Source organism: Bombus vancouverensis, chromosome 12 (assembly GCF_051014615.1).
Source record: "Bombus vancouverensis nearcticus chromosome 12, iyBomVanc1_principal, whole genome shotgun sequence".
NCBI lineage: Eukaryota > Metazoa > Arthropoda > Insecta > Hymenoptera > Apidae > Bombus > Bombus vancouverensis.
In genome coordinates this window covers 4542562-4559048 of record NC_134922.1, presented here as the reverse complement: position 1 = coordinate 4559048, position 16487 = coordinate 4542562, and the positions used below count along the sequence as shown (strand labels likewise).

Below are 16487 nucleotides of genomic sequence, written 5' to 3'. Positions count from 1 at the left end.
ATGCTCCATCGCTAATCAGTCAAAGAACCACCAGAAATGTGAATTCGCTACGTTCGCCGTGCGTATCGCTTGCAAAGTATATTAGGCAGCAACGTGCGGCTGCATTCTCGCATTGCCTCATTGCACAAGGTGAAACCTAATTCATGCATTCGTGCATTTGTGCATTTACTCTAATTTGATCATATGAATAGTAAAATCGACAGATTTGGCGATCTGTTCTTCAAATCAATGTTGTTAGGTGTCTCGTTATGCAAATTGATATTTTTATGTAATAGGAATAATTAAATGGAATTTAGATGGACATATTTAAATACTGATTGTACGTAATTTCTTTTAACTCGTGCCAAGTGAACTGTTACGTTATAAATCTACAATAACATTATATAAATTGCGTGATAGAATTCGGGAAAAGATAACCGATTACCGATTGAATAGAAACGAGTCAGGATAGTACTGTTATCAAAAATTAGAATCACGCTAGAATTCGAATCGAGCACTCTCATACGACAGAATTGAAATATTATACGCTACGCTCGATATTGCAAAAGTGAAACACATACGTATTTCCCATGATGATTTTTAATCTTCGAACGATCTACTTCTCGAAAAGAAAGAGGAAGAAAAATAGAATACGTTTGAAACAAAAATGAGAAAAGGAAAGGGAAGATTAAAGGAGAATGGTACATTAGCAGGCAAGTGTTTCGCTTGGAATGCAATGATTTATGACGATGATCGCGCAATAATAGCAACAGCCGAAGAAGTCCAACACGCGGTCAAGTAATTTCTGCCTCGTCATCCCCATCCGTGGAGGCTGTAAGGAATCCGGCCGATTTATGTTAACAATAGACAAAGTTCATCAGAACGCGTTGAATGTAATGCGCGGATTCGGAAATTTTGAAACTCCTCCAGTTCTCCGATTCCCGACGATTCCGGATCCCCATGTTGGCTCATCAGTCACACGTGACTGTATAATGTCCATTACACGCGGAACTGGCGAATGGATTAAGCAAATCGGTTCACGACACACGTAACATGCGCGCACGTTCACATAGGCCAGGTCTGTCCGCGAATGCGCGTCCAACTACACACACAGACAGGCTAGGTTGTGTGCGTACACCTGGCCGCGTGTATCGCAGGCCACAGCACTGGTTGCACCTAGTATCGGTTAGAATTTCCCAAGCCACAATAATTTTAGGTACCGGTGACCATAAATATCTTTCAGTCCGTTGGTAATTTTAGGCCGCACTCTGTAGTCTCCTTGAATGTGGCAAACAGAGAATAGCCGCTTTTCGAGGGCTGCGTCTTCGAAGATACATCGACGACTACGCGTTCGTTCCACTGGTTTTGCCAAAGATGGCCAGGTTATTTTATATAAATCGTTATAAGATCGTGACGATCTTGGCAATTTAGAGTACGGAAGGTATTTGGTCTGTATTCCATTAGGAAATATTTGCAAACTGTAATTACAACATTTATTATTTAATAATTGAATTGGAATTGTATTATACTTTCAGCGATCCAAAAATATCTTCATGCGGTTAGAAAAATTATTAAATGGGATTACAAGAATTTCAATATCCATCCATCGTAAGTAAACTATTTTTTTGCGCTAAATGTCAGAATTCAGTTGTTATTGGATTGGATTTCCCAAATCTATTAAATATTCCGCGCGTCAGAAATGTTTAGAGTCGACGGAAATGAATAATCGATTTGACAAATCATTTAGCTTTGTCGATATCTCTTGTCAATATTTTGAACGATATTATGTATAGAATACACACAGAGATTGAAAATATCATAGCCTAGATTTTTCACTACTGGTAGAAGGTGTCTTCCTGACCTGTTTATAAAACCCTTCCGTTTCTTATGATAAAACATCTTGAACTAGAATATCCTTATCTCGTTATTCGAACTTCCAACCACCTTTTACCATCTTTTTTCCTTCTCTGAATATTATCTATGCAGTGTTAGCGCTGCAGGGTTTCATATTGCGCGGAGAATTAATGGAGGCAACGTCGCTATCTTCGAAATTATCATTCAATGCATTCTGCGCGGATATTATTTTTCGGTTATGCAAATAAAACTGTGGCTCCGCCGGGAGCAATATGCGAATTCTCAGCAGAGGGAGCTTGTAGACTTTTATATCTGCGGGAAGGATGGCAGGAAGAGCGAATACAAGATAAAAATATGTAGGATACAAACTTCTTGCAAAAACGTTGCACTCTCAAGGCATTTCCTAAATCTTTTCTCTGTAGAGCCATTTTCTTACGACACGTGATTGATTTTCAAATTGTAATCGATCGTAAGCAATTGTAATTTAATCTGCATATCGTAGAGCAAATTTTCGTTTTTCGATAGAAATAAGGATATTAAAATTGTGTTACAAACGGTAATTGAAAAAGAATTCAATCTTCAACTGAATACTAGTTTCTAAATGTAGAGTGAGGTATCTAGATGTTTTAATATTGCGCAGGAGTTATTATTAGATCAACGTTTTTACCTGAACATGGTCTAGTTTATCGAAAATTGCAAAACAATTTAATTGATGTACATACTTATGTATCTTAGTGACAAATTACGAGCCAAATGATTTCGTAACAGCACGAATCGGTTACATAGTAGCCCGTTAGTTCGGTGAGTCATATGTTTGCACGACGTAGAAATAAACAAGATCACAGCGTTGCGAAAATAAGTCGGTCGAACCTTTTTAAAAATGAAATTGGTTTATTTCACCATTTCCTTTCTAGTTCGAATATCTAAATCTAAATGGATGGTAACAGTGACCTTTTTATCATTGGATTTTTTATTTATGCCATTTGGTAAATTTCTATCCGCTCGCGTCGACTATCATGAATTCATGTGAAAATGTGTGGTTTTTTTCAGCCAGAAATCAGTTTTTAATAGGTTCGTATCGTTGTGTCTATTTTTCTCACGATGAAAAATTCCTTTCGTTACATTATATTTGATCAATACAGTGATAAAAATCGTTATTTGATTCGGCGCTATATTGTGAGCCCTATTATTTACAAAAGCAGAAATACGATATTTAAAAATATTAAAATATGATAACGGAAACTGTTCTAGAGAAGGAAAAACGAGAGAAAGGTAAACGAAATAATTTATCGTCGAAATTAAATAAAAATTGTACAAAAATTGTAAGGTACGATATAATATAACATAATAACGTACAAATTAATCTTTTTACGTTTCATATTCCCGCCGTCAAAGAGAAAAGAAGGGAAATTGTAAAACAGTGTATCAGATATAGACTAAGATAAAAAAAGCTATGTTTCTTTTTAATTAAGAATAAGATTCAATTCGCGAAATAAAATTTTTTCTTCTTAGAGATTAAAATAGTAATTAACGGATGGATATGGAATTCGTTTGTTTAAATCATACAAAACACACGAAACGTAACATGCGTCTATTATCGTTTTATCGATCGCGAAGTGCATTCTTCTAAAAGTCATTGCAGTTTTTATCTGCGCGTTAACGCGTTGCAAATTCAATGAAACGAGTGCCTTCCTGCGAGCGAAATGGGGTTGTAAATCGTACCGGAAGTATCCCACGAACCACGCATTCTTTCATTTCCCCTCATCTCCTATATGCGCATTTTTTCCTTCGTATCACTTTTTTCCGGTCTCTTGCTCACGCCTTCGAACTGGTACGCATCGCTCTTCAAATATTCATTTTCGCTTTTTCTTTCACTATCTTTTTCTTCGAGTTTGTTTTACGGTTTTACTCCTGCCAGTCCTCGCTTCATTCGTCATGTTTCACGTATCAAGTATGCATCTCTCTGTCTCGCTACGTCAGATTTTAGAAATTGTCAACGCAGAGAAATTATATCGAGTCGATGAAAAGTAATTAAGCGATAATAAATGACGCTTGATAAATGAGCGAATACGTCTGGAGAATGTGAAGAAGAAAAATACATAAAACAATATGTGTATACGAGGGCTAGACACGATGGGAGATTTCAGAAAACAAATGGAAGGTGTCGAAAGGGGGAAAAGAGATATTTTATGCTAACGCCAGGCGTGAACGCTGCCTGTTCATTATAACTGATACGCAATAATCTATGTATGTAAACGAAATAACTTTTAATATAACTTGCAAATAAGTTTGAAAACTTTAATCTATTAAAATTGATGGGATTTTTCACGCAGGCAGAAAAAAGAAAAGAAGAAAGAGGCAACTCTTCTCAATTATGTTGCAATTTGTCTTTCATTCTTCAAACATCAGTCCATTATTCTTTATTCTTTTTAATTTGCCAATAGCAATGCCATAGCAATCCTGAATAGCTTACTCACATAAAGCGCAGTAGCACAATAACTTACCGCTAAACATTATATTTTCATCGTGTTATCGCGAAACGATTTATCGTGAAATAATCCCGTCTGACCTATAAATTCCTTTTCGCTATCAAAACGACACTCCAACGAGGCAGCAAGCTTTTTGTCCGAAAGTACGATCGTGCGCTACGGTTGTTTCGCTTTTTCTGAACTTGAAAGTTCGCTCGTAAATAGCCGGTACACCGAAGAATCGTCGCGGAAACGCTTCAATCTCGCGGCGACAAATACAAGCTCGCCAGAAATTTCCAAGCGAACATTTTCCAACTTTCCACATAATGTGTTTTCTCCGCGTTTCGCTAATACAACCGCGGCGGAACATCGAGATCGCCTACCCGACCACGTATAATTAATTAACATGTGTTTATGCTTTGCACGAACTTATAAATATTCATGAAACACTGGGCTAAGGTATACAGCTGGTCGAATTTGGTAATTTCCAAAAATCTATCCAGACGATAGTTGAAATCGAAAGATATCGACTATCGAATATATTCCGGCGATCCATTAACGTTTAGCAATCTAAACCGATATCGGACAAATGTTTTGAACGATTTACAATAATAAATTAAAATGTTATTAAAATACATTTAAATTCGTGGAAAAATTAGAGTACATACACTGTTGGAATAAATTGAAAGCGAAGAATTGAATCTGGTGGTTCGCGGTATGTGTGAATTAGTAATTTGATGAATCGCGAACGAAAATCGATCATATTATTAATTGAAATATATCAGTTATTGCTTATGCTAATGTAAAATGAAACATCGATTTTGTAATTTCTGATTCTGATATACATTCCGCAGTAGATAATATTTGTAACATAAATATTAATCGAATATTGGCAAACTATTTGCATTCGAGCCACAATTGCAGCTGAAAAATGGATCCTATGACGCGTTTTTAAATATTATGATTTCGATAGATGACTCATTTAAATATTATAGTACAACGTTGTTAAAGAGAACTTCATATGAAATATTTATTGGATAATAGTTTTAAAGCGACGTGAATATCTAAGCGAGTTATTTTGAAATGGAATGAACGATGAGAACGAAATATTAAGAAAGCGCGAAAAATAAGAAACGTATAAGATGGTAATGAATGTAAATCGCGACGCCAAAATTCTTGTCAAAGATTTTCGTGCGATTCCAGACGATTTTATTCTATCGCCATGATTATTACCAAATTTATGAGAATCACCTTTTAGAACCGATACTTCATCGAAGTACATTACTTAAAGTAATAATGTTAGAACAGATCGTTATAAGATTATAAGATCGTAGGATTCGATATTCAATTAAACAGGAATAACTTTATTTTTATCGGATTAGAGCTAAGCGAATCGAAGTGAAATAATCGGCACGGAGCACAATTTGATATCGACGAAATTACACGAAATCGTAATCGCTTTTAGCAGTACGATTTTGAAACGGACCTTACAATTATTTTAGGACAGTGACAGTGTAATTTCTAAGGTTCTCCGGGAGTTCCTCAAGTTTCTAAGGCTTCCGGAATTCTGCAGTTAAACTCTGATACCACTGAGCCAACAGTGCAACTGTGGGATATTACGCAACAGACGGTTAACTTGTATTTTAAACATTTGCCTCCCGGCTCGCGAATTTTTCCTTCAAACAAAGTCCAGGGGATTGTAGTACGATATTTTCGAAATTTTATCCAAGATAGAAACAAAGACACACGTTTACCTTGTCGATTGAAAAATACGAAAAATACAAACTCGACGGTAGTTAAATATGAAAAGACATTGTGTCCTTTTTCTGCCCTTCTCTCCTTCGTTGACTAAAAATTGCATTTTTGCAATTTGTGTATTCTTCCCTTTTTTTCATTTGTCAGATCTGATTCTTGCTCGATTAAAACAAAAACGGGGATAATTCTATTTCCATCGAAAAACTTCCCGGATATTTGTATTGTTTGTAGGCATAAATTTTGCTGACGTATTAAGCATGTACATTGACATTATCGGTTTCACAATACAATCAATAAGTTTTCTTACTTATTAACACAGGATTGAGTGGATTGATCTGAAAATCGACGCGATTATTAATCGACATTCGGTTGAGCATTGTTGCCGAGCGGTATGTGCATCAATCCGATTGTCGCGCGCAAATATGAATTTTCCAGAAACTAATATTACTTCTCTTAATCGTTCCGATGTGGAATTGTCGAAATTCAATCCGATGTAACTTGCAACATAGCTAAGGGTAGACGAATTTCACGTTAGTACACGTTAATTAAATCACGCAAACTGCGAGAGATTAATTAGTTAGTTGTTACCGAACTCGATTCCCGTATTTGTAGTTCAGCTACTGTGAATATATAATATATATGTATATATTGTGCCTCGAGAAAAGCAATTTTGATAGTGGACAAAAGGGAGATACGCAAGGGACGGTGAACGTAAACATTGAGAAATAATAGAGGATAAGGTTTTAAAAGCAACGTATCGAGCAGAATCAATTCAGATTTAAGTTGCTTTCTTGTGACTGAAATTTCTAAATTTCATTGTTCAAGCGGGGAGAAATTTAAATAAGATTGATGCAATATGTGCGATAATTTGATATTTCCAAATAAGGAAAGAAGTAAATTTTGATGGATAGAAATTCTAGAGAATAATATTTTTACTTTAACACCTACGTATTATTGGCAAATAGAAAAACGTATCTTGGGTCGTCCCGTGCTATTACATACTATAGAATTATATTAATTTTATTATATAATATAATATAATATTTAATGAATTATATTAATTTTATTATATAATATAATATAATATTTAATGAACTATATTAATTTTTAATTATATTAAAAATGATTATATCATAGAACCATTGATATGAAAAATTGATCAAATTCCTTTTTACAAATTCTTTTAATTTCCTTCGATTCAAACGATGAACAAGTATATCTTGCCAGGTGGACGATGTTTTGATCGGATTCAGAAAAAACACGATTCAGTTAAAACGAATCTGTCGTTTAAAGCCTCGATTGTTCGGGCCATGATCTGGCTAACGAGAAGAATGCATGATTACGCGGTGACAATTGATCAAAGCACTTTCGAAACTTATTTGCGGCGTGCGGCGCAGCTGTGTGTAAAGTTGGAATGCGGCGCGTGTGCCACGCGGAATGAGTCATGAACCGTGTGCTAAATTGAGATGGCCGGTCGGCTACAATCGCTCGGACACGCAACGCGAAACATTCGTCACGGACGAGCGTTCTTATGAAAAATATCCGGTGACAATACGTTCGGGAAAAGAGAGAGAAATTTTGCGTTTTACGAACGAAACCAACGAACGAGCAAGGAAAACAACGAAACCGTACGTATTGAAAGTTTGCTTGCTATTAAGTTGTCCGAAAAGTTTCTTTCGTTTCATAAGATGATAATAGATGAACAACAATTTGTTTTATATTATTTTATTGAAATAGATATGATTCATTTCATTCTATTTCTATTATTATGTTCGTACACAATTCAATAAACTAATATAAAACAAAAAACATTGTGCGTCAATTATTTCCTTATAAAACGAAAAAAACTTTTCGGACAACCTAATAGATGCCATCGGTGTAAAATTTCTGGCGGAATTGTCTCACAATGCGTTGATATTTGAAAGAAAGTTCCAAGTTTCAGTTTCTGTGTATATGTTTCTCATTAGACATTTCGTATATCAAATTTTGGAATATTTCCATTTTTGTCCGCAAAAATTCTCGAGCCATTACTTCGGACAGGAAAAGTTATGACACTTTTCATCCTTCGTTCTAATCTGTCACGGAAAGTAACAAATCAACGACTATACGTTCGCGCTATAATCCGAAATTTCATCCGGTAGGTATGTTACGAAAACTATAAATTGTATAACAGAAACATTCGTGTAATAAACTTAACACGGGAACTCATAATCCCGAGATTACGAGTGTCCATTCCGTTTTCCCATCCGTTAATCAATTCCGTCGCTGTGAAACGGGCCATCCAGGCTGGTTGGAATTTTTTGACGTTTACACGTTGCTATGTTCGCGTTTACGCCGAAAGACAGAAGAACGAACGGCAAAAAAATTTATATCGTTATTAAATTCACATGTAAAACGGCGTACGCGGTATGCATACGTCGTAGAAAGGGGATTTCCAGAGAAACGAGGACGAAACAGCGGAAAGTACCGTTTTCCCGCGTTTTGTCTGAAAGCTTTGTTTCGCTCGTGTTTTTTCTCGTGCCGCGAGAAACACGACAAAAGTATATATGTCTCCTGGCTGGAAAGCCGGCTAACGCCGCGCTGCAACGCTCTCTTCCGTTCTATGATCGCGGAGAAAGCAACGATACCGCGTTTTACTCGGTGATACTTGAAAATTCTATCCCACGCATCGTTGGAAAACGCGAGACACGAAAGGCCGACCACCGTTCCACCGACAATCTTATTGCGTGATTTCGGTCGAGAATACGGTTGTTATGCCAGCAATTTGCATGATGTGTCGACACCAACAGATTACAAATTAAACGAAATATCGGGGAAACGGACAATTAAAAATGGCATTATGTCCGAAATAAAAATATAAATAACGATAAAAACTTTCCAAGATTTTCAGAAATTTCAGTTTCCACTAAAATTCCGAATTTTTATGATGCTAATTGGTCGGCACCGATGCACTTAGCTTTAATAAAGGAATGGTAAATTTTCATACGTTTCTAATAAAATACGGCTCGATTTAATTTACATTATTGGCTGGAGGATCGTTAAGAGAAAATGCAGAGATGCAGATGGCGCGGTCATTTAAACATTTATGCTAGCATTAAACGTGACAAGCGGCTAGAATTTTTGGAGGGCTTGTAGCATGCAGGGACGCGTTACAACCGAATCGTTTATCATGTCAAAATTATCTAATTATTCGGAGAGGGTGGCCGAAAGAGGAAGCAAGAGGGTGAGAGCGGGAGCGAGAGAAAGGGGAAGCTGTACAAGCAGAAATGCATCGCGACGCGACGTGTGTTACAATTCGCCGCTGTCGTCATCGATGTAATATACGAGGCTATAATTTGCAGGCGTGGTTAAATTGAAAATCGCCCCAGAAATCTGGCAAAAAATGTCGGAACGTAATGAAACACAGCCAGCTCCTTCCGGCTTGCTCGAGTTATTTTCAAGATCGTGCCTCGAAATTCGTGGTCGCTGGAAAATTGAAACGGACGAAAAGATACCTGAAACGAATCTAAATTCGATTCCGTTTAATCGATTCTCTCGTTGAACAAAACGCGTTCGAGTGGATAAGATAAAATGTTTGCCGTCATTTTTAAGAACGTTTTTCAACGCAGCTAACGGATAATTAGAATTAGATTCGATATTGATGAGGAACGATTACGAATCGAATTTGACGGATTGACGTTATGGTTTGCGTTCCAATAGGATTTAATTAATGGCTTTAATTCTAACGAACAACCATGTGCGAAACTATGCGTGTACATGCACCCGTGAAATCGTAATAATTCAATTAATGTAATTCATTGAATGTAATGAGATTTCTCAACGAATCGAGTGACGTTCGCATCGAACGTTCGCGATCGGAAGTGTGATGTTAAAGTTGGATAGACAAGTTAACAATCAGAGTTACGTACATCGTGTAAAATTATACGTAACATCATTTACACGCAATTGTTTTTTTTTTTTTTTTTCATTTTACGGATCGGGTTTCTTTTTCAGTTGTAGAGTTCATTTGACAAAATGACTATTCGTAACGCGAAGTTTATACTTTGATTAGATAAAAAAGAAAAATCACTAAATCTGTACTCACAGCTGCTATCGTCAGAATATAATATATTCTGTGAAATCACTTTACCTGTTCAATTAATTTCTAGCAATTGTAACGAAGGTAAAATATCTAGCACTCGGAACTTTTAATCAACAGGGAGTCACTTTCTGTTTCGCTCGAAATATTCGTTGGTTTCATAAATAACGAAATAAAGAAATTTAGTTGAAAAGAACATTTTAGTGGGCGAACCTGTATAATCAGGAGCAAGCGCGAGGGAGTGCTATAAATGTCAAGTTGAACAACGTAACAAATAATTAGTATTAAATATCGTTTAACTGCACGACTATTGTCATTACCACAGTATTACGTCGGGGTAACGATTGTGCCGCAGCGTGCTTATTTCCGATTAAATCCCGCGGCGTATCGTATGTAACTCGAATCGTAACTGAATAGTGATTAGAATAATTCATTGGATTATGGCTGTGTAGTTTCTGATTATATTCCGCTCGTGAATTTCGGAACTTCGTATGGAATTACGATGCTTACAAGCAGATTTTTCCTGTCGTTAAGAATTTATCGACTATCTGCTCGAAATCATTCGACGATAAATGTATTAATTATTAAGCACTAAAACATACCTTAATGCATATTAATCGTATCGTAACGCTATAATTTTACCAACCTATACAGAACTTACACTTATGCAGGATGACCTAATTTTTTTCCCCCTCAGTAAATAAGAATTTTGGATATATTTTATGCGTATCAGGGAAGTTCAGGATATTTCGAGAGAAATTAATCTAAAACTGAAACGAACAGAAACCGAAGGGAAGAAAACGGTTTTCCCACGGGTTTGAAAAGCCAGTAGTAAATTGTAAAAACTGCAAGATCAAAGGAAGTCGAGTCTTCTGAAATTAGTTCGTCAAACATTCCAGCACAAAGTGAAATTATTTGCTTTCGAATCTATCTGTGTACCTCCGAGCGCTCTTTTTAAAATTCTGCAAAGTTCTATTTGAGATTGTTCAACGATCCTGCTTAAAGAGATTTAAGCAATGCATTTAAATTCTAAGTACTCGATCTGAGGTTTACAGAAAAGTGAGTTTAAAATGTCGACGCTTATATCGCGTATCCTATAACCTATTCAGTATTGTATCGGCAAAGGTGAAATACATGAAAGTTGCTTTCATAGGCTCAACGGTATTCACCGCATTCTTACGTATCTCGCTCTTGTCTTCTCTGGTATATCGCGCGATATTTCTTCGCGAATGATTCTACCAACGCTTTAAATATAGCAGGCCGCCTTCAAAACGTATTGTATTCGCTCAAAGTGTCTCATGGCTGTTTCACCTTCGTCGCAAGAAAGCAATTTTTCCTGTGCTCTCCAGAAATATAATTATTTAAAGGAATCTCATATTCTTTGAAATAAATAATCCTCAGAAATAAATGATATACTTGGCGTCGATTTTTATTGTTTTCAATGTACCCTACTTTATACCTTTAACCACGTTTCTGTGTTTCTTGTATTTTATTTTATCAATTCAAACTTTGGGATTCTTTATTTAAAGCGATCGAAATGAGACTTCGAAAGCGAAACTTGTTACGCAACAACCTAATAATCGAGTGACCGTGCACGGATGATACTTTGGTGGATGATCGCAGGTTCGTGGTTAACTCGTTCGCGTATTTCCTTCTCAAGGAAATGAACGCTATCCGTCGTCGATACGCTACGCGTGACAATGATCGGTCGAGTGGGAGACAAAGGGGGAGAAAGAAAGAACGCGAGGAAGAGCGTTAAGAGGATTTGCGTTGCATTAGACGCGACTGGGCAATTCGCCAGTTGTGCTAATCGCGACGCATTCTTACGTCTTGACGGTCGATCGATCACACCTGAGAAATTAAGGCGATATTTTATAACACTTGGCGGTTGAAATTAGTTACGTTGATTGAAACATAACGCAACTGTAATCGTCAATCGAGAAACGTCGACGATTTCCACGAATAATTACAATTTTTGATTCAATAATTTCTCTCATACCTATAAATCTGAATTTTATTAACGTGAATTTCCCTCCATAATAAGATGCTTTTTAAAAGGAAATTGAATCATACGTATTATACGTATAATCACGATATGAAATTACAGAAAGATTTCGCGATACCACTGTCGTACAGGAATGAGAGATAGAACAAACATTTTTTCGACCAATCATACGATTTTAATGAAGACCTTTGCGGATTCATTAATTGGACAATTTTATTTCCGTCCGTAAGCGATTGAACGTATAAATTCCCATGTATTCAGCCGCATCGAGGACGCACTTAAATTCCAAAAACCATTTTAATTAGCGCCGTTCGACATTCATTTAATTCACATATTTTTCTCGTTCGCGCGCGTAGATTCTGATCTAATTAACAGGCCTCTCCGATGCGCACCAAACGGAGTAAAATTGCATATCGCTCGCAGTTATGCCGCATTGGAGCTTTGCCAACGTGGACTTGTTACTTTTATCTGTCGTATCGTTCACTCAACTCGTATTACTTAAATTAAACGAACTCCCGTTACGCTATTCCCGCTGCTGTTCCTTCTTTTACGGTTTTAATTTACATTCTTCACACATCGTCCGGAAAATTATTCCAGATAATGGGATCGTCGTACGTATGCCGTCTTACACAGTCTTCATTCGAAAGTGACACAATCTAGAAATGTTAGTTTTTCAAGAAACATGGCGAAGGATAATTTCCTCGAAAATATATATTTGTGGAAATTTCACGTAATTATTACAGATTCCAGAGATCCGATCTCGCGGAAATTTCTTGCCGTTGACGCTGTTGTGGCTTAGACCTGTTCCTAGCGTGTTGTTCCTCCACCCTGAATAGCGATTCAGATGCCATAAGCACACGATGCAGTATCCATGTTGAATAGCTCTCTGACGTGCTGCCTTTCGATCTGTTGTGTCCTTCATCCCAGATATTAATCCCGATAATTATAAGATGACAATAATCTTCCATTATCCATCTATAGAAAAATCCTGTCACCGATATCATCAGACGCAGAAATAAAAAAAAACACTTATAGCCATTCCTTAAATTTCTCGAACGACCTTTAAGAGAAACCATTCGAGGAACCTTGGACCTGCTTTCGATCATCGATCGAAACGAGAAAAAGGAAGAAAACGAGATGGTAACGATACAGCTTGGGTAGGTTGAGTGGCACGATTTGACGGAGTTTGGTCTGCATTCGCCTATTCGGTCGTCTGGAGGGTGTCGAAATGTCGGCGGGCACAGGTCACGGTTATATCCAATAAAGGTGAAATTGCGGGGGGCAAACATGGGGTGGAATTTACGCATTGATGTTTAATGCAAAATTCAAATCGTTCCGTCAGCCCGGCCAGCCACTGCGTCAAGATACTCTTTCGCCCTCGTTCCTTCGTTTCCAACGACTCACCCTCCCGTCCTCTGTTCACGGGGTAACATATGACGCAATCTTGGCAGGTATTGTCAGGGAACCGGCGACATCTTTAATGTATGAGATAGAAGGGGGGCTAGGCTAGCTGGCTGCCACCGGTAATTGTCACTGTGTCGACCACGATTTGGTGCATGCGCGCATCACTGCAACCTCGTTTCCTAGTTGTATAGTACAGGTGTCGGGGATACACGTGTGTCTCGCCTTTGTTCTTCGCATTTCGCGTCGGCGACAGGCATCCCTTTCGTCGCCACGACAAGCGTTGTCGTCGATATTCCCTTTTCAACGGAAGAAGGAAAAATTTATTGGTCCGTCGTTCCTTTTTCGGGCTTTATTGGCTGAGCTTCTTTCGTTTTCCTTTTTTATTCGTCGGATTTTCGTGTTCGAGGGCGTTTCGTTTCGTTTCGTTGCTTGACCTGGTTTCACTAGCTTTGCCGCGCGTCCTTACCAATGTATTGGCTCGTTGAATCTCGTCGATTTTGACGCGGCCGCTGCAAGATTGCACAATTGATTCTGCTACGCGAGAAATCGAGATGGATCTTCGTTTCTTTCTTTCCCCCTTTTTTACCTCTTCTTTTCTTTATTTCCGGACTTTGTATGGAAATGGATGGCCGATCATTGCGATTCCGCGAATGCCTATGTACGTTAAGCAAAATCAATTCTTTGTGCAAATAAGAAACTTCCATTGATTCGATCTGCGAATGCCTGTGCATCTTTTTTTTAATTTTTCGCGGACTTATATCGTGATACATCTTTGTTAATTTTCGTAGCATTTGCTACCGATTTTTATAAAAAGATCAAAAATATATTTAGATAATACACTGTATTCGTATTATAATAGAATCTTATTGGACAGATTTTCGAAGGGTTTGCTCTACCGCACGTATTTCCCGTCTTTTCTGTCGAGTAATTTATACCGGCGATGATGGTAACTTCCAAGTAACACGGGTACGAGAAGATTTCGGCGATGAAACCGTCGGAGAACGTCTGACTTATGAAGCTGTATACTACTAATTTGCTGTTCTAGACTGTTATAAATTTCTTTATCTGTTGTTTCCTCGTATTTCGCTGTTTTCTTTATTCTTTATGACGCCTGATATTTTTCCCGTATCTTTTTCCTTCTCTTTGTTCCCTCAAGAATACAGCTTAATACTCGGCAACTGTAAATTGAAGGAATATTAGCATGTCTGATCTCGCGCGGTTCATACTACTTGCCGCGATGCAGTGAAATTACCAGCAAATTGCTTGTAACTTCACTGTAAACAAGCAATGTTCATCCGTCTGCATTCTCCCGTCTCCTGTTTTATTTGTACGTTCGCTCGTTCCTTTCTTTCAATTTTCTCTCAGAAAAGAAGTCGATGTGAGAATGTGTAATATTTCCACGAATAGACATTCCAATGCTAATATTATACTTGTAATTGCAATAGATCGAGAATGACGCACTTATTTATTTATTCCCACTTTTCTTCTCACTTTCGTCTCGAACATCTACTCAACATGAAGAAACATGTGCTTCATTTTTATCGTATGTTATTCAACGTAACGCACAACCTTTTCCCATCGGGATGATCTCACTTTGCTTGATTACTATTTACTTCAATCGAGCGAAAAAATAGCTTTGAAAATAATCTTGCCTCGTCGACATTCTTAAAAGTTTTAAATATTTTACTTTAAACTGCATCGCAGCGAAGACATCGACAAGTAGTTTCAAATAAGGATCTAGAAATCCTGTTATTTCTGTAATTCGACTACAACTATCGACTATCTCTTTATAATTATACGACTTCGAATTAAGGGTCCAGGCTTTTTTCAGGTTCCTATTTCGTTGCTTCAAATCAGGATCTTGGCCCGTAGATCCTTCTACGTCTTCTTCTTTGCAATGCTTTCCTGTATTTCATTCCATTCATCTTCGCCGATGCTCACACTATTCTCCATACACGTGTACACGGCTTTCAAGTCAGATATAGGTGGAGTAAATGAGAGAAGGAAGCTACGTTTCCACGTCGACACGTGGAATCCCATCGTAGAAAATTACGCGAATTTATACCACGTCTGTCGCTTCAAGCCCGGCTCATCCGTCCGCGAATTGGACTTTCTGCCAGAAACTCGAACGATAAAGAACTCAGTTTGTCACACGTCAAACGATACCGAGATTTGATTTTTTTGAAAGGGTCTTGTTAAATGGAGCATCGGTGAAAAGTTTGGATACACGGCTTGATAAGAAACGTGTTCTCAAGTTTTCTACATTATTAAATCTAATAATTTAATTAGCTTCGCTAAATTTACTTCGATCGCTTCGCCTCTATTATTCTTAAACCTATTATGTTTGTCATTATTTTTGTCTGCCGTTTTTATATTTTATATACGACGAATTCCACGTTATCGAGTCTAGAATTAAACCGATCCGCCAAGGAAAATGTCAACAGAATGAATGTGGAGAACTCGAGAAACGTTTTATCTCTATGAATAAGCGAGAAAATGTTTCACTCTTCAGATTAGAAAGATGTTAGCCGAATTTCACGTGATTTCCGTGAATGTCAAATGTACACTGCGGCTTTCGGAATATTTTATAATACATTGTGTCGGATCGCCGCGACGACGCCGACATGGGCATTGTCCCGTTTGTTTTCAAGATGAAATTTTGAAAAGCTGCAGCGCTCTGAAAGACCCATAGAACGAATTTCTCAAGGAACAGCGTGCGCAGAAGGCGATCACGCGAATTAGAAGACGCCAATTCTTATGGTTCCCAGGAGAGATTGCCGAATATATATTTTCCTTCTTTTTCGAACGTCTGTTTATAGCGAAACAACAGGGAACGAATATCTTCGATAAAATACCGTTTTACCTTATAAGGACGGACACGGTACAATTCCTATTATTTCGATATTTTTCGTAGTATTCTTTCTATCGTCATAAGCGATCGCGA

General features: G+C 37.5%; 1 protein-coding gene across 7 annotated transcripts in view; it reads left to right on the top strand.

The window, feature by feature from the left end:
- LOC117160816 (uncharacterized) overlaps positions 1–16487 on the top strand; it is a 246742-nt gene that overhangs the window by 90847 nt on the left and 139408 nt on the right. Inside the window, exon 1 of one of the 7 annotated variants that reach the window (XM_076623191.1) lies at positions 7605–7684. The exons of the other annotated variants lie outside the window; for them this stretch is intronic. The gene's annotated coding sequence lies outside the window, so the exon portion shown is untranslated. Of the gene's footprint in view, positions 1–7604; positions 7685–16487 lie in introns of those variants that run through there. 7 annotated transcript variants of the gene reach the window in all.